The 14,470-nt window shown below is 39.1% G+C and overlaps 1 non-coding gene across 1 annotated transcript; it reads left to right on the top strand.

Moving 5' to 3' along the window:
- The first annotated feature begins 10,431 nt into the window (after positions 1-10,431).
- LOC148579321 (small nucleolar RNA R71) lies at positions 10,432-10,539 on the top strand. The gene has a single exon (XR_015895638.1). It is a non-coding gene; the product is annotated as a small nucleolar RNA R71 (small nucleolar RNA).
- The last annotated feature ends 3,931 nt before the right edge of the window (positions 10,540-14,470 follow it).

Here is a 14,470-nt window from a genome sequence, read left to right as displayed (position 1 = left end):
GCCTCTGGCCCAATATTCATTAATTCAATGCATATATAACTCATAAATGCATAATTCATCATCCAACACCAATTACAATCAACACAACAACTATGCATCATCCAAATCATCAATTATCACAACATATCTTCTACACATACTAAATCCATCCAAATATACAATTCAAACGTAATCCTAGGAGCATCTAACCTATAAAGTCTCATCACATCACACGGTAATTAAATGAAACTTAAACCATACCTTTTTAGTGACGGCAGTTCATACCCAACACTTGAATTCTCCACTTCAAGGCTCACCTAAAAGCTTCACAAGCTAATTCTAAGTTCCAAATGTGTAGTCAAAAGCACTCAATACTCTAATATACATAATTTCATACATACATCAACCTAGGGTTTATAAAATCTCATAAATCACAAGGGTTTGAGGATCTCTTACCTTAACCCATGGAAATAGTTGATGAAACTCATCAATAGCTCATACTTGAGCACCCCTAAACAACCAAAATCACAAGATTTTCTCAAAACCCAAACTAAAACTTAAAATTAGAGGAAAAACAAAACTAGACAGAGGACAATTAGATACTTACCACAATACCTAGATAGAATCAAAGAAGATGAGAAGAGCTACGCGTGGCCGCAAATGACACGTCAAATTGAAGCTCCGGATCAAAAGTTATGGAGTTTTGAAGATTAAATAGGGTTGGGGTTTCTCTCTTTTTCCTCTCTTCTTCAATTCAGCGTGTTTCACTCATAAAAAATGGAGAAATGTAATACCCTACCACACAAAGCTTTATGCTTAAGCCGTAAAACAGAGATGGTGTGGTATTACGACCTCTAAAATAAAATATACATACATAATATAGTTGAAAGAATATAATATTCGAGGAGCCTTGAAGGTTGGTTAAAGCAAAGACATGAAAATAAAAGCGCAACACTAAAAAACAATGTTAACTTGCGTACGAAAAAAAGAAAAGACATAAGCATAAAAAAATAGAGAGTGCCAAAGGTACAAAATCTCGAGTTCCAGACTCAACCCGTGAAGGCAAGGCTGGCCGGAGAATATCATACACATATATATATACATACAACCCAAGATCGAAGTACTCAAAATACCCTAGTTCTTTATTACAAGCCTCTGCGAGGTACAAGAGCTAAACAAAATAAGGAGAAGTCTACACAATATATATATATATATCAGAGTAACCTAAAACATAACATCCCAGCTCCACTGTGACCAAGACTCCGACACACAGATTCAAATATTAAATTTTATAAATTTGAAAACCATAAACAGGGAAGGTTATCTAAGGTTCTTAAGTCTAACCCAATTCTACTTGCTAACTTAAGCCCTGATTTTTTGCCTTCCTCCAACCTTCCAAACTCTTGTGCACAGACAAGCAATATAGACAAAGCAAACACAGGTAAGATACAGATACAGCAAGTAGCAAATATAGCAGTTAGGAATAATAATCATATAGGCAAGCCCAATTAATGCACAATCAAACAAAACACACATATGCACATGATGTATGTCTATCCTATTGGCCGTGAGCTCACATGTCGGTTAAATCGCTAGAACCCAACATATCCGGCAGCTAACCCGGATATTGTCTCTAGGTTGCGCATCCCCAGGAGGAACTTTAACGAAGGAAGGTGCCTTTTCACATCGAAGGAGTGTGCCTTTCCACCTTGCAACCAGAGAAGAATGTGAGAGAAACAATATGAAGGAGAGTGTCTTTCTACCTTCCCCACATCCACATCACAAAAAGAGAGGGAATCCTCCATCCTCAACTTGTCACTCGATAAAATTTTCAAGTTAACACGCAAGCAGGATCACACCCAGACCTTGCCATCTCGGCCATTCCGGCCATACTCACTCATCGCCAATCTCAACATTCACATCTCAATTCAGTTACATTTCATACATCTTCATTGATTCCGCACTTCCTCAACCATAATTCATTACTTCAGAATTTTTCTTACTCCTAAGTTACCACCCTCTCAAGGATCAAACCCCCACACTATGATTTAGGATTAAGTTTTAGGGTCTTAGAGGGAAAAAATAGAGATTTAGAGGTTCAAAATCATGTTTAAATCATAAAACTCAAGTTGTTGTAAAATAGGGCCCTGCATACACGAACCATGTCTCGCGTACACGGAAATGTGATTTTTTCCAGCTCGCGTATGCAACACCTGCCCGCGTACGCAAGTCTCCTTGGCCCGAATGGTTTGCTCGCATCGCGTGCATGTGCTAGCATATGCGAGCATATAAATTTTCACTATCTCGCATACGCTGCATACTCTCGTGTACGTGAGCACAACTAGCCGAACCAAACAGCTGCGTGTACACTCGCGTATGCGAGCCTCCCAAAAATGCCAAAAAGCTGTTAGATGCTGCAGAATTTCATTTTACACACTGAACTTCCGACGTGCATAACTTTTTCGTTAAAATTTATTTTTCCTCAATTCTCGAACTACGTAAACTTCACGAACCCAATTTTATTTAAGACAAGTTGGAAATGTTTGGGGGTCCGAAAGCCAAGTTATGGCTCGCCGAAGTTCGGTCAAAAATTAGATTTTTCATCCAAAACATCAACCTCTAATTTTACCAAATTTTCCAACTCCAAATCAACATTCCAAGTTTTTAAACAACACCATAACAAGCTAAACTCTATCTCAGCCCTTCTCATTCAATCCATAACCCATCAATACACAATTTCATCAATTTCAACCCCCCAAATTCATAATTAACATAATCTCATACTCAAAAATTAAAATATCATTGGTTTAACTGTAGATGAAGATGAAGATTCTATATTTAATATATTTTAATATAAATAGTTTGTTTTTGGAGGAAGCTTGTATGTGTGTAATCTAGAGAAAAGAAGCCGAGAATTGAAAGAGAGACTTGAGAGTGTGTTTGAAAGAGAAAAAAACTAAAAATTGAAAGAGAGAAGAGGTAAAGTGTGTGTGAAAGCAAAACGTAAAGAGTGTGTGTGTTTTCTGAAGAGCGTAGAAATAACAAATAAAGAGAGAGAAAAGAAAGAGTGTCGCGGGTAGTGTTACAAAATCCGAGATAGACTGATCGTTTCAACTGAAAAACTAGTAAATTCGACTCTAAATAGGTCTAATGTAGGTCTATAATCATTATGTAATTGAACCGATCAAATCAGTTTAACTTAGTCAAACTTGGTAAAAATTTACAGTTCAACTCAAACCATACTAGATCAGAACCGATTTGCTAAAAACCACATATACAATAGAATAGCGGTATAGGTGATCCGAGTTACCAATCTCTTTTCACATAAGCCTTATAAAGGCTTTTCTCTAGTGATCGATGTGGGACACTAGACTAAAGAATTAAGGAGATTTTGGAATTACTCCAAAATAAAAGAGAAAATTTGAACCTAAGTCCATCAGACTACAAGCCACGAAGAATGACCATTATGTCAAGGCTTTGGACACACTCCAATGCTACTGTGCGGCACTCGAACTTACTCAACCTGTTGAGCTAAGATCAAGTCAGCCTAATCCTCAATACTTAGCAAGAAAGCTAAGAACACAAGAGAATACAAGAAAAAAGAAGCTTTGGTAGAAAGAACACTTTACTACTCAAGAGTATGTTACAAATGACTCACACACCCAAACTCTAACTTTCACCCCCTATTTATAGCTATCCACCTCCTTAATGGATGGTTAGGATTGAATCTAATCAATATTTTAGATTGATCATCTAGAACCTTCTCTACAAATATCTATCCTACCACAACTTTCTAAATACTTTTAGATTATTTCATATTACTCTTCATACTTCTATATACATCCACACTCTTTTAGAATACTCTATGACCTTTCAGGTCTTTTAGAACCTTCTAGGATATTCGGAGATGGTGCACGAAATTGTGATGTCCAGGCTCGAACAATCCCTGGTAATGGCTCCAAAGCTTGGTGCTTTGATCTTAATTCATAATTGTCACAACTTCGATACAACTAACCAGCAAGTGCACTGGGTCGTCCAAGTAATACCTTACGTGAGTAAGGGTCGAATCCCACGGAGATTGTTGGTATGAAGCAAGCTATGGTCACCTTGTAAATCTCAGTCAGGCAGATATAAAGTGATAATGGAGTTTTCGAAATTCAATAATAGAATAGGGATAGAGATACTTATGTAATTCATTGGTGAGAATTTCAGATAAGCGAATGGAGATGCTTTTCGTTCCTCTGAACCTCTGCTTTCCTGCTATCTTCATCCAATCGGTCTTACTCCTTTCCATGGCTGGCTGTATGCAAGGGCATCACCGTTGTCAGTGGCTACATCCCCTCCTCTCAGTGAATAATATGCTCACGCACCCTGTCACGGCACGGCTATTCATCTGTCGGTTCTCGATCATGCTGGAATAGGATTCACCCTCCTTTTGCATCTGTCACTAACGCCCAGCACTCGCGAGTTTGAAGCTCGTCACAGTCATTCAATCATTGAATCCTACTCAGAATACCACAGACAAGGTTTAGACCTTCCGGATTCTCTTGAATGCCGCCATCATTCTAGCTTACGCCACGAAGACTCTGGTTAGGAGATCTAAGAGATATTCATTCTAGCTTATTTCATGTAGAACGGAAGTGTTTGTCAGGCACGTGTTCATAGGGGAGATGGTGATGGGCGTCACACATAATCATCACCTTCATCACGTTCTTGGGTGCAAATGGATATCTTAGAAGCGAAATAAGATGGATTGAATAGAAAACAGTAGTACTTGCATTAATCTTTGAGGAACAGCAAAGCTCCACACCTTAATCTATGGAGTGTAGAAACTCTACCGTATGAAAATACATAAGTGAAGGTCCAGGCATGGCCGAGATGGCCAGCCCCCTAAAACGTGATCAAAGGATCATAAGGTAATCCAAAGATGGTCAAAAAGACTAGTAAAAGGTCCTATTTATAATAAACTAGTCACTAGGGTTTACATGAGTAAGTAATTGATGCATAAATTCACTTCCTGGGCCCACTTGGTGTGTGTTTGGGCTGAGCCTGAGTGTTGCACGTGCAGAGGCCATTTGTGGAGTTGAACGCCAGTTTTTGTGCCAGTTTGGGCGTTCAACTCTGGTTTTGGATCCTTTTCTGGCGCTGGACGCCAGATTTGGGCAGAAGGCTGGCGTTGAACGCCAGTTTACGTCGTCTATTCTTGGCCAAAGTATGGACTATTATATATTGCTGGAAAGCCCTGGATGTCTACTTTCCAACGGAATTGGAAGCGCGCCATTTCGAGTTCTGTAGCTCCAGAAAATCCACTTTGAGTGTAGGGAGGTCAGAATCCAACAGCATCAGCAGTCCTTTTTCAACCTCTGAATCTGATTTCTGTTCAAGTCCCTCAATTTCAGCCAGAAAATACCTGAAATCACAGAAAAACACACAAACTCATAGTAAAGTCCAGAAATGTGAATTTAACATAAAAACTAATGAAAACATCCCTAAAAGTAACTAGATCCTACTAAAAACATACTAAAAACAATGTCAAAAAGCGTATAAATTATCCGCTCATCACAACACCAAACTTAAATTGTTGCTTGTCCCCAAGCAACTGAAAATCAAAATAGGATAAAAAGAAGAGAATATACTATAAATTCCAAACTATCAATGAAACATAGCTTCAATCAAATGAGCGGGACTTATAGCTTTTTGCCTCTTGAATAGTTTTGGCATCTCACTTTATCCATTGAGGTTCATAATGATTGGCATCTATAGGAACTCAGAGTTTAGACAGTGTTATTGATTCTCCTAGTTCAGAATGATGATTCTTGAACACAGCTTCTTTATGAGTCTTGGCCGTGGCCCTAAGCACTTTGTTTTCCAGTGTTACCACCAGATACATAAATGCCACAGACACATAATTGGGTGAACCTTTTCAGATTGTGACTCAGCTTTGCTAAAGTCCCCAATTAGAGGTGTCCAGGGTTCTTAAGCACACTCTTCTTTTGCTTTGGACCTTGACTTTAACCGCTCAGTCTCAAGTTTTCACTTGACACCTACACGCCACAAGTACATGGTTAGGGACAGCTTGGTTTAGCCGCTTAGACCAGGATTTTATTCCTTTAGGCCCTCCTATCCACTGATGCTCAAAGCCTTGGGATCCTTTTTATTTGCCCTTGCCTTTTGGTTTTAAGGGTTATTGGCTTTTCCTGCTTGCTTTTTCTTTTTCTTTCTATTTATTTTTTTTTCGCCCTTTTTTTTTTCTTTTTCTTTTTTTTTTCTGCAAGCTTTGTTCTTTGCTGCTTTTTCTTGCTTCAAGAATCATTTTTATGATTTTTCAGATTATCGAATAACATGTCTCCTAGTCATCATTCTTTCAAGAGCCAACATATTTAACATTCTTAAACAACAACTTCAAAAGACATATGCACTGTTCAAGCATACATTCAGAAAACAAGAAGCATTGTCACCACATCAATATAATTAAGCTAAGTTCAAGGATAAATTCGAAACTCATGTACTTCTTGTTCTTTTGAATTAAAACATTTTTTATTTAAGAGAGGTGATGGATTCATAGGACATTCATATCTTGAAGACAAAGTTACTAACTACTAATGATCATGTAATGAAGACACAAACATAGATAAGCACATAACATAGAAAATGAAAAACAGAGAAAGCAAGAACAAGGAATGAATCCACCTTAGTGATGGTGGCGTTTCCTTCTTGAGGAACCAATGATGTCCTTGAGCTCTTCTATGTCTCTTCCTTGTCTTTGTTGCTCCTCCCTCATTGCTTTTTGATCTTCTCTTATTTCATGGAGCATGATGGAGTGCTCTTGATGTTCCACCCTTAGTTGTCCCATATTGGAACTCAATTCTCCTAGGGAGGTGTTGATTTGCTCCCAATAGTTTTGTGGAGGAAAGTGCATTTGAGGCATCTCAGGGATCTCATGGAAGTGAGCTTCTTGCGCCTCTTGAGCTCCATGACTGGGCTCTCTTGCTTGCTCCATCTTTTTCTTAGTGATGGGCTTGTCCTCTTTAATGAGGATATCTCCCTCTATGTCAATCCCAGCTGAATTGCATAGGTGGCAAATGAGGTGAGGGAAGGCTAACCTTGCCATAGTGGAGGACTTGTCAGCCACCTTGTAGAGTTCTTGAGGTATAATCTCATGAACTTCCACCTCTTCTCCAATCATGATGCTATGGATCATGATGGCCCGGTCTATAGTGACTTCAGACCGGTTGCTAGTGGGAATGATTGAGCATTGAATAAACTCCAACCATCCTCTAGCAATAGGCTTGAGGTCCAATCTTCTTAGTTGAACCGGCTTGCCTTTGGAGTCAATCTTCCATTGAGCTCCTTCTACACATATGTCCATAAGGACTTGGTCCAACCTTTGATCAAAGTTGACTCTCCTTGTGTAGGGGCGTGCGTTTTCTTCCATGTATGGCAAGTTGAACGCCAACCTCACATTCTCCGGACTAAAATCTAAGTATTTCCCCCGAACCATTGTAACATAGTTCTTTGGATCCGGGTTCTTACTTTGATCATGGTTCTTGGTGATCCATGCATTGGCATAGAACTCTTGAACCATTAGGATGCCGACTTGTTGGATGGGATTTGTTAGAACTTCCCAACCTCTTCTTTGAATTTCATGTCGGATCTCCGGATACTCATTTCTTTTGAGTTTAAAAGGGACCTCAGGGATCACCTTTTTCTTGGCCACAACATCATAGAAGTGGTCTTGATGGGCTTTGGAGATGAACCTTTCCATCTCCTATGACTCGGATGTGGAAGCTTTTGTCTTCCCTTTCCCTCTTCTAGAGGATTCTCCGGTCTTAGATGCCATCAATGGTAATGGAAAAACAAAAAAGCTATGCTTTTACCACACCAAACTTAGAATATTGCTCGCCCTCGAGCAATAAACAAAAGAAATAGAAGAAGAAGAAGAAGAAATATGGAGAGGGAGAGGGAGATGAGGTTTCGGCCAAGAGAAGTGTAGAGGGGTGTGTTGTGTGAATTTGATGAAGAATGGAGGTCTTTATATAGGGAAGGGAGGGGGGGTTAAGGTTCGGCCATATGGGTGGGTTTGGGTGGGAAATTGGTTTTGAATTTTGATGGTAGGTGGAGTTTATGAGGTAGGTTTATGGGGAAGAGGAGATGGATGTGAGTGGTGAAGGTTTAGTGGGGAATAGAGATTGAGGTGATTGGTGAGGGGTTTTTAGGGAAGAGTGTTTGTGGGGTTGTGTGAAAGAGAGTGGTGAGAAGAAGTGAGTGGAGGTAGGTGGGGATCCTGTGGGGTCCACAGATCCTGAGTGGATCCTGTGGGGTCCACAGATCCTGAGGTGTTCAAGGATTTACATCCCTGCACCCATTAGGCATGTAAAACTGCCTTTGTACCCAACTCTGGGCGTTCAGCGCCAGGTTGGTGGCCATTTTGGGCGTTCAACGCCCATTTGTGTGCCATTTCTGGCGTTGAACGCCAGAACCATGCCTGTTCTGGCGTTCAGCGCCCAGAAGCTGCCCATTTTGGGCGTTCAGCGCCAGAACCATGCTCTGTTCTGGCGTTGAACGCCAGACAGATGCTCCTCCAGGGTGTGATTTTTCTTCTGTTGTTTTTGACTCCGTTTTCAATTTTTATATTTATTTTGTGACTCCACATGATCATGAACCTAAGAAAACATGAAAAACAATAAGAATTAGATAAACATTGGGTTGCCTCCCAACAAGCGCTTCTTTAATGTCAATAGCTTGACAGTGAGCTCTCATGGAGCCTCACAGATGTGCAGAGCTTTGTTGAGACTCTCCAACACCAAACTTAGAGTTTGGATATGGGAGTTCAACACCAAACTTAGAGTTTGGTTGTGGCCTCCCAACACCAAACTTAGAGTTTGACTGTGGGGGCTCTGGTTGACTCTGCTTGGAGAGAAGCTTTTCCTGCTTCCTCTCCATGGTTGCAGAGGGAGATCCTTGAGTTTTGAATGCAAGGGATTTCTCATTCCATTTAAGGAATATTTCACCTCTGTCAACATCAATCACAGCTCTTGCTGTGGCCAGGAAAGGTCTTCCTAGGATGATAGATTCATCCTCTTCCTTTCCAGTATCCAGGACTATGAAATCAGTAGGTATGTAAAGGCCCTCAACCTTTACTAATACATCTTCTACTTGTCCATAAGCCTGTCTTCTTGAGCTGTCTGCCATCTCTAGTGAGATTTTAGCAGCTTGCACCCCATAGATTCCCAGTTTCTCTATTACAGAGAGGGGCATGAGGTTTATTCCTGAACCAAGGTCACACAGAGCCTTAAAGATCATGGTGCCTATGGTACAAGGGATTATGAACTTTCCAGGATCCTGTCTCTTCTGAGGCAATGTCAGTTGATCCAGATCACTTAGTTCATTGATGAACAAGGGAGGTTCAACTTCCCAAGTATCAATGCCAAACAATTTGGCATTCAGCTTCATGATTGCACCAAGAAACTTGGCAGTTTGCTCTTCAGTAACATCCTCATTCTCTTCAGAAGAGGAATACTCATCAGAGCTCATGAAGGGCATAAGGAGGCTTAATGGAATCTCTATGGTCTCTAGATGAGCCTCAGAGTCCTTTGGTTCCTCAGAGGGAAGCTCCTTATTGATCACTGGACGTCCCAGGAGGTCTTCCTCCTTGGGATTCACGTCCTCTCCTCTCCTCACAGGTTCGGCCATGGCGCTTATGTCAATGGCCTTGCACTCTCCTTTTGGATTCTCTTCTGTATTGCTTGGGAGAGTACTAGGAGGGATTTCAGTGATCCTTTTACTCAGCTGGCCCACTTGTGCTTCCAGATTTCTAATGGAAGATCTTGTTTCATTCATGAAACTTACAGTGGCCTTAGATAGATCAGAGACTAAGTTTGTTAAATTAGAAGTATTCTGTTCAGAGTTCTCTGTCTGTTGCTGAGTGGATGATGGAAAAAGTTTATTATTACTAAACCTGTTTCTTCCACCATTATTAAAGCCTTGTTGGGGCTTTTGATCCTTCCATGAGAAATTTGGATGATTTCTCCATGTTGAGTTATAGGTGTTTCCATAAGGTTCACCTAAGTAATTTACCTCTGCTATTGCAGGGTTCTCAGGATCATAAGCTTCTTCTTCAGAGGATGCCTCTTGAGTACTGTTGGATGCAGCTTGCATTCCATGCAGACTCTGAGAGATCATATTGACTTGCTGAGTCAATATTTTATTCTGAGCCAATATGGCATTCAGAGTATCAACCTCAAGAACTCCCTTCTTCATAGGCGTCCCATTACTCACAGGATTCCTTTCAGAAGTGTACATGAACTGGTTATTAGCAACCATGTCAATGAGTTCTTGAGCTTCTGCAGGCGTTTTCTTTAGGTGAATGGATCCGCCTGCAGAAGTGTCCAGTGACATCTTTGATAGTTCAGATAAACCATCATAGAATATATCCAGGATGGTCCATTCTGAAAGCATGTCAGAAGGACACTTTTTGGTCAATTGTTTGTATCTTTCCCAAGCTTCATAGAGGGATTCACCTTCTTTCTGTCTGAAGGTTTGAACATCAGCTCTAAGCTTGCTCAGCTTTTGAGGAGGAAAGTACTTGGCTAAGAAAGTCGTGACCAGCTTATCCCAAGAGTTCAGGCTGTCTTTAGGTTGAGAATCCAACCACAATCTAGCTCTGTCTCTTACAGCAAAAGGGAAAAGCATGAGCCTGTAGACTTCAGGATCTACTCCATTAGTCTTAACAGTATCACATATCTGCAAGAATTCAGTTAAGAACTGAAAAGGATCTTCAGATGGAAGTCCATGAAACTTGCAGTTCTGCTGCATCAGAGAAACTAACTGAGGTTTCAGCTCAAAGTTGTTTGCTCCAATGGCAGGAATGGAGATGCTTCTTCCATGTAAATTGGAATTAGGTGCAGTAAAGTCACCAAGCATTCTCCTTGCATTATTGTTGGGTTCGGCTGCCATCTCCTTTACTTGTTCGAAATTTTCAATCAAGTTGTCTCTGGATTGTTGTAATTTAGCTTCTCTTAGTTTTCTCTTCAGAGTCCTTTCAGGTTCTGGATCAGCTTCAACAAGAATGCCTTTTTCTCTGTCCCTGCTCATAAGAAAGAGGAGAGAAAAAGAAAAGAAGAGGAATCCTCTATGTCACAGTAAAGAGGATCCTTATTGTTAGTAGAAGAAAAGAAGAAGAAATTCGAACACAGATAGAAGAGGGGGTTCGAATTTGGTGATGATGTGAGGAAGAGATGTTAGTTAATGAATGAATAAATAGAATAGGATGAGAGAGAAGGAGGGAATTTTCGAAAATTAATTTTGAAAAGGAGTTAGTGATTTTTGAAAATGGTTTTTGAAAAATGTTAGTAATTTTCGAAAATTTTTGAAATCAAAAATAAAAAATAAAAATAATTAGTTAATTAAAAAGAAATTTTTGAAAAAGAGGGAAGATATTTTCGAAAATGAGAGAGAGAGAGTTAGTTAGGTGGTTTTGAAAAAGTTAAGAAACAAACAAAAAGTTAGTTAGTTAGTTGAAACAAATTTTGAAAAGATAAGAAGTTAGGAAGTTAGAAAAGATATTTTGAAAAGATATTTTTGAAAAAGATAAGATAAGAAGATATTTTTGAAAAGATATGATTGAAATTAGTTTTGAAAAAGATTTGATTTTTAAAATCTCAATTAATGACTTGATTCATAAGAAATCACAAGATATGATTCTAGAACTTAAAGTTTGAATCTTTCTTAACAAGCAAGTAACAAACTTCAAATTTTTGAATCAAAACATTAATTGTTTATGTTATTTTCGAAAATTTGGTATAAAAATAAGAAAAATATTTTTGAAAAATATTTTTTTGAAATTTTCGAAAATAACTAAGAATTTTGAAAAAGATTTGATTTTTGAAAAAGATTTTGAAAAAGATAAGATTTTCAAATTGAAAATTTGATTTGACTCATGAGAAACAATTTGATTTTAAAAATTTTTGAAAAAGTCAACTCAATTTTCGAATTTGATGAGAGAAAAAGGGAAAGATATTTTTTTGATTTTTGAAATTTTTATGAAAAATATGAAAATTATGCAATGCATGAAATTTTTAGATCAAAACATGTGATGCATGAAAGAATGCTATGAATGTCAAGATGAACACCAAGAACACTTTGAATGCCAAGATGAACATCATAGACACAATTTTGAAAAACCTTTAATGCAAAGAAAACATGCAAGACACCAAACTTAGAATTCTTTAATGCTTACGCACTAAGAATTCAAGAATGCATATGATAAACATGAAAAGATACAAAACAAAAAATCATCAAGATCAAACAAGAAGACTTACCAAGAACAACTTGAAGATCATGAAGAACACTATGAATGCATGATATTTTCGAAAAATGCAAGATGCATATGCAAGTGACACCAAACTTATAATGTGACTCAAGACTCAAACAAGAAACAGAAAATATTTTTGATTTTTATGATTTTCTAATTTTTTTTTGGATTTTTATTTTATATTTTTCGAAAATTATATGAAAAAGAAAAATAAGGATTCCAAAATTTTTAATATGAATTCTAGGAATCTTGCATTGTTAGTCTAAAGCTTCAGTCCAGGAATTAGACATGGCTCACTAGCCAGCCAAGCTTTCAAAGAAAGCTCCAGTCCAAAACACTAGACATGGCCAATGGCCAGCCAAGCTTCAGCAGGTGATCATGGATCAGCAGCAGGTGGATGAGCAGCAACTAATTTGCTCTTGATAACAAATTGCAAGCCTCAGTCCAAATGAATTTAGACATGGCTTTACAGCCAGCCAGGCTTCACATGCTTCATGAAACACTAGAATTCATTCTTAAAAATCTTGAATAAAATTTTTGAAAACATTTTTATATTTTTCAAAAACAAAAGAGAAAATTTTTTTGAAAATATTTTTGAAAGATTTTTGAAAAGAAAACGAAAAGAAAGTTACCCAATCTGAGCAACAAGATGAACCGTCAGTTGTCCAAACACAAACAATCCCCGGCAACGGCGCCAAAAACTTGGTGCACGAAATTGTGATGTCCAGGCTCGAACAATCCCTGGTAATGGCTCCAAGGCTTGGTGCTTTGATCTTAATTCATAATTGTCACAACTTCGATACAACTAACCATCAAGTGCACTGGGTCGTCCAAGTAATACCTTACGTGAGTAAGGGTCGAATCCCACGGAGATTGTTGGTATGAAGCAAGCTATGGTCACCTTGTAAATCTCAGTCAGGCAGATATAAAGTGATAATGGAGTTTTCGAAATTCAATAATAGAATAGGGATAGAGATACTTATGTAATTCATTGGTGAGAATTTCAGATAAGCGAATGGAGATGCTTTTCGTTCCTCTGAACCTCTGCTTTCCTGCTATCTTCATCCAATCGGTCTTACTCCTTTCCATGGCTGGCTGTATGCAAGGGCATCACCATTGTCAGTGGCTACATCCCCTCCTCTCAGTGAATAATATGCTCACGCACCCTGTCACGGCACGGCTATTCATCTGTCGGTTCTCGATCATGCTGGAATAGGATTCACCCTCCTTTTGCGTCTGTCACTAACGCCCAGCACTCGCGAGTTTGAAGCTCGTCACAGTCATTCAATCATTGAATCCTACTCAGAATACCACAGACAAGGTTTAGACCTTCCGGATTCTCTTGAATGCCGCCATCATTCTAGCTTACGCCACGAAGACTCTGGTTAGGAGATCTAAGAGATATTCATTCTAGCTTATTTCATGTAGAACGGAAGTGTTTGTCAGGCACGTGTTCATAGGGGAGATGGTGATGAGCGTCACACATAATCATCACCTTCATCACGTTCTTGGGTGCAAATGAATATCTTAGAAGCGAAATAAGATGGATTGAATAGAAAACAGTAGTACTTGCATTAATCTTTGAGGAATAGCAAAGCTCCACACCTTAATCTATGGAGTGTAGAAACTCTACCGTATGAAAATACATAAGTGAAGGTCCAAGCATGGCCGAGATGGCCAGCCCCCTAAAACGTGATCAAAGGATCATAAGGTAATCCAAAGATGGTCAAAAAGACTAGTAAAAGGTCCTATTTATAATAAACTAGTCACTAGGGTTTACATGAGTAAGTAATTGATGCATAAATCCACTTCCTGGGCCCACTTGGTGTGTGTTTGGGCTGAGCCTGAGTGTTGCACGTGCAGAGGCCATTTGTGGAGTTGAACGCCAGTTTTTGTGCCAGTTTGGGCGTTCAACTCTGGTTTTGGATCCTTTTCTGGCGCTGGACGCCAGATTTGGGCAGAAGGCTGGCGTTGAACGCCAGTTTACGTCATCTATTCTTGGCCAAAGTATGGACTATTATATATTGCTGGAAAGCCCTGGATGTCTACTTTCCAACGCAATTAGAAGCGCGCCATTTCGAGTTCTATAGCTCCAGAAAATCCACTTTGAGTGCAGGGAGGTCAGAATCCAACAGCATCAGCAGTCCTTTTTCAACCTCTGAATCTGATTTCTGTTCA

Source organism: Arachis ipaensis, chromosome B10, assembly GCF_059453495.1.
Source record: "Arachis ipaensis isolate K30076 ecotype BB chromosome B10, ASM5945349v1, whole genome shotgun sequence".
Taxonomy (NCBI): Eukaryota; Viridiplantae; Streptophyta; class Magnoliopsida; order Fabales; family Fabaceae; genus Arachis; species Arachis ipaensis.
This window is presented reverse-complemented; position numbering and strand designations above follow the sequence as displayed.